Here is a 4996-nt window from a genome sequence, read left to right as displayed (position 1 = left end):
CAGACGAGGAGGCTTGGTGCAGCCACCACTACCAAGAGCCCTGCACCAGCCACGGTGCCATGGTGAGCTGCTCCCTGCCCACCTGGCAGCAGCAGAGGGACACAGTACTGTGCTGCTGCTCCTGCTGCTTCCAGGAAGAACCTCACCACAACAGTGTGGGGTGCCAAGAAGCAGTAGCACCAAGCCTCCCCGTGCCAGGTCGCATTCACTGGGCCATAGAGGACCCAGAGGGGGAAGCAGCAGGGTGGGGAGTCCCAAGCCCTGCAGTGGGCAGCCTGCCTCCATTCCATGTACCAATCAGGAGAGGCATGTGTACCCCCTGGAAGTGAATGCGACAGCAGGGAGCTGGCCCCCTTGATGCCCTAAGGATGGGCTATGTGTGCTCCATCCCATTTTCCGGCTAGGCCCTGCAGCTGCGCATTCCTGCCCCAGCCCCAGCCCCGAAACATGGCTCAACTGGCCAGCACCCCCAGCCCTGCCCCACTCACTCCTTCACTGTGGGGGCTTCAATCTTTCCCCTGCTCCCCACACCCCCCAGACTTACCTGCAGGCAACTGCTCTCCCCCACTGCCTGGCTGTAATGCTGGCTACGTGGATACCCATATGCACATGGCGCCCCCTGCATCCCACGCTCCCTAACCCCAAGCAGCTCCTTGCAGGCTGGAACTTTCCAGCTTGCAGAGGGAAACCTATGGTTTCCCATGTTTTTCTCCTTTAAAGGAGAAAAATCAACATTTTTCTATAGCGAACAGAAAACCTGGATCCTTGATAATGATAAAAATCACTGCAGGCAGTGCTGACAAGCTTTAAGAATAAGGTAAAATTAAGACAGGGAATATTTAGGCTGAGCCTGAAGGAAAGTTTCTCAACAGTGAGATGTTACAAGTGTGGAATAGTCTCCAAAGGGAAGAGTAACCTGCTACAGGGAGAAAAATCAGGATAATTAGAGAGCATTTCCATCTCTCTCTACTTAAGACTTCGTCATTCTGTATATGATTCTATACTGTGAGCTAAGCTTTACCTAAAACAGGAGTGGGCAAAATATGGCCCACGGGCCGGATTTGGCCTGTGAGGCCATTCTATCCGGCCCGAGAGGCTCCTAAAAAATTTAGAAAATTAATATTTCTCTGCCCTTGGTTCCTGTCAAAAAAGACAGGAACCAAAGGCAGTAGGACCCAGGGGAAGCCTGGCAGACTCCCACAACAGCAGGGCTGGGCTGGCACCCAACAGTTGGAAACCCCAGTGGGAGTTTCTGGCCTGGGATCACATGGCTGACCCGTACCAGAACCGCAGGTAAGGGGGAAGGGCAGGGGAGGACCCCGGGCAGGGAAGGAGCCCTGGGAAATGCGGCCCAGGGAAAAGCTGAGCGTGGGGGGTGGAGGAAAGCAGCCCCACACCCACCCCGTGGCTGGCGCCCCGTGCTGCAGCTGCTCACAGCCTGCATGGGGCTACCTGTGCCTGCTCCGGATAGCCCTGCGGCTGCTGTGGCAAGCAGGGGGGCCACAGCTGCTGCCACCATGTGCAGCTCTGATGGGCGAGCCCAGAGCCAGCACAGGGCCCAGGCTGGCAGCAGAGCTGGCTTAGAAGCTGGTACTGAGCGCAGAGAAAAGCAGCCCCTCACCTGCCCTGTGCCCAGTACCCTGTGCTGCAGCCACTTGCACCTGCTCCATACAGCCCTGCGCAGGCTGTGAGCACCTGCAGCAGGGAGCGCCAGCCATGGGGCGGGCGAGGGGCCGCTTTTTCCCTGCGCTCAGCACTGGCTTCTTCCCTGCTGGTGAGCAGGGGGTTGGGGCTGTGTGCTGCACCCCGCCTGCACCGCAGGGCTGGGGGGCACTGGGAGTGAGTGGGCAGGGAGCCAGTGAGAGCACAGGGCCCACACTAGTGTCCCGGGGCCAGCGCCAGCAAGGCCTAGAGCAGGGTGGCAGGAGTACAGGGGTCCCAGCCAGCACTGGCTCAATGCAGCTGGGCCAGCTCCTCCCCATCCCCGCTAGTGCAGCCCAGCTTGGCTCCACAGAACCCTGCCAGCCTGTGTCCCACTTTGGGCCCACTGGTGCTGGCCCTGGGACACTGGTCCCAAGACATTGGGACACTGGTTTCAAGTTGATGACCAGGGGGCAGGTCACCTATCAAGGGGCGGGGCTACCCATATGGCTCTTGACAATCTGCCAAAACTGGGTAAGTGGCCTCTGCCCAAAATAATTGCCCACCCCTGATTTAAAAGATAAGTGCAACACAAACTATTTGTGACATGCCAGCACAGTGTAAACCACCCAGCATAACGGCATTTCTCACTGTGTACTTGTGCCCTGTTAAAACAAGCAGTAAAACTAAATATTAGGGACTATTTGAAACAACTTAGACTGTTTGGATACAAGGACTTCCAACTTTCTCCAGCTGCTAAGTGGCTCCATCTACTTGCTAATTTGTGAAGTTGTACAGTGAGAGCTTACAGCTTGTTTAACAGTAGCAGGATTCTCTCTTCAGTGGCATGACAAGTTACCATGAAACACTGGGCTGGGACACAAAAGAATGACTTCTCCCATGCTCATGGGCATCTCTGTGAAGATCTTTGTTGGAGAATCAGCAGAGAGGAAGCTAGGTAGAATAAAAATGAGTTCCCAGAAGAAGCTGTGGTAGCACTAAAGAAATATTGAGGAGAAGAGGAATAAATCAGCAGAAAGGAAAAAAGCTTTTTTTAGAGAGCTTTATCTAGAGTGACCATATGTCGCAGTTTGCCTGGGACAGTCTCAGATTTCAAAGGCCAGTTCCAGCCAGTTGGTAAAAATTAAAACAAGAATCCCGGAATCGCAGCAGCCCAAGGTGCAGTCCAGTAGCGGGGGGCAGAGTGGCACCAGGCAGTTCTGCCTCCCTGCCAGACTCGGTCCACAGGCCTGCCCCTGCCTGCCAGCCTGTTCCACTGGCTACAGCAGTGATGCCAGTGATGGGGGGGCAGACAGTATCCCAGATTTCCTTTTTGTAATGCAGCTAGTGCCTCTTGCAAGAACTGGTCTATGTGCTAAAGGCAACTTTTTCTTCTCTAAGCCCTAGTCTTGGGCACCCAGCTAGAACAGATGCTTTCCACCTCTTCTGGCTTCTTTGTTACAGAGTCTGAAGATGGCCTGGTTACCTACGTTGAAGTCTGGCATGTTTTTATATATGATATACACATAGCTGTTGCCATGGCAATGCTAATTATGGTAATCACTGCACACGCTCATCTTAAACACAAGAGGGTATAAGAGTCCCATTATACCAAGGTCAATGCATTTTTTTTAAACAGTTGATTCAGCCACACAGGAAATAGGACTTTGTCAATGTGAAACTACTGACTAGAATATAGAACACTGTCATATCCTGCTTTAACCCTTTGCATTCAGGATTCTTCAGAGTTAGTCACCATACCTGCTGCTGGCACCAAGTGATTCATTCAGGCACATCCCTAAATCAAGGCAATTTTCCTAAAATTATCAGGGTTGCTGCTACTTTGAGAGAGCAAGAGGTACAGAATTCCCTGCTCTGATTTATTTAAAAAGGACATTAACTTGAAAACTCATCAAGTCCAGTGAGCTGGAAGCATGTCTAGGACTTGAGCTTCCTTCTAAGTCCCCTTATTAAACGAGCTGTTATTACCACTCTGCCCCATTTCTTTTTAATGACTCCCCCCCATTTCCATACATAAGGCAAATATAAGTTTTAAAAAACCTGTACACAGAAAAAGCAAATTTTGCATGACACAGACGGTTATGGAATCTAAAAAGTGGCCAAACACAGTATCTCTATAACAGCTCCTTACCAAACAGCTCAAATCTGTCCAGTTTGGCTAAGCTGTATGGATTGGCTTGATTAAGTACCCCAGAGTTTAAACGCCCCCCCCACCTGTCTTGGCCCTAACACAACCATCAAATGCTCTCAACAGAAACCCGAAAAGGAGCCTGAGAAGAGAGATGTGCATTTGATTGCCAAGAATCCAGGTTTTTTGTTTCCCACAGAAAAATGGAGTAAACAGCGGGTTTTATCTTTTTACTAGAGAAACTCATGGATTTTGGAGTTTTGCAATGAGCTCCCTGCAGGCTGGCAGAGTTCTAACCTGCTAGGAATTGGGAGGGAGCAGGATAAGGGCGGTGAGACACAGGGTACCACATGCATGCGAGGGGTGGGGAAGAGAGGAATTGATGCCCCCGTAGGGAGGGAGGGAGCTGGGCGGTACATGGGGCCCAGGGCCGCAACACACAGCTGCAGGGCCCCAGAGGAGAGTGAGACAGGGCCCAGGGCAGCTAGTCTGGAGGGCAGGGTTGGCTCTCCGCCCAGTGTGCACTCCCCAGGAGGGCAGGGGGAAACTGCCCCCCCCAGATCTGTGTGCAGGGTGGGTGCAGGCTGTGGGCTTCGACTCCAGTCCTGCTGCCCTCCCCCAGGGTTTTTGCAGCCTGATGGGTGCAACCTGGCACTGCAGGGAACAGCAGGGCCAAGCGGAGAAGCTGCTCGCTGCTGCTTGCTCCACAGTGCCCTGGCAATGCATCCCCTGTGTGCGCGCAGTTGCAGTGAGAGCAGCGGCGCAAGGTTGCCCCCTCAAAGCAGCCCCATGCGCAGGAGGTGTGTTGCCAGGGCAGTGTGGAGATCACAGCAGTGAACAGCTTCTCCACGTGGCACCTCTCTTCCCTGCTGTGCTGGGTCATGCCTGCCGGGCTACAGAGGCCCTGAGGGAGGGCAGCAGGGTGGGAGACCAAGCCCACAGCCTGCCTCTGCCCTGTGTACAGATCTGGGGGGCACAGGTCTCCTCTGCCCCCCTTGGGAGTGCACACCATGGTGGGGAGCCAGCCCCACCCCACCCCACCCCACCCCGCAGCAGGCAGCAAAGGAGAGCAGGGGCAGGGAACTGCAGACCAGGGTCTGTAGCCCTGGCAGCTGGGGGCCCCCTCCAGCAGGGTTGGGGGAGCAGGGGCTGGGGCAACAGCAAGGCTGTGGGGGGAGTGAAAGGCATGAGCAGGGCTGGGGGGGG

General features: G+C 54.3%; 1 protein-coding gene across 5 annotated transcripts in view; it reads right to left on the bottom strand.

Moving 5' to 3' along the window:
* Positions 1-4996, bottom strand: part of TRAIP (TRAF interacting protein) — a 43883-nt gene that overhangs the window by 31082 nt on the left and 7805 nt on the right. The gene's annotated exons all lie outside the window — the stretch shown is intronic.

This window comes from Gavialis gangeticus, unplaced genomic scaffold (genome assembly GCF_001723915.1).
Source record: "Gavialis gangeticus isolate Ggan-Ray unplaced genomic scaffold, GavGan_comp1, whole genome shotgun sequence".
NCBI classification, from domain to species: Eukaryota; Metazoa; Chordata; order Crocodylia; family Gavialidae; genus Gavialis; species Gavialis gangeticus.
This window is presented reverse-complemented; position numbering and strand designations above follow the sequence as displayed.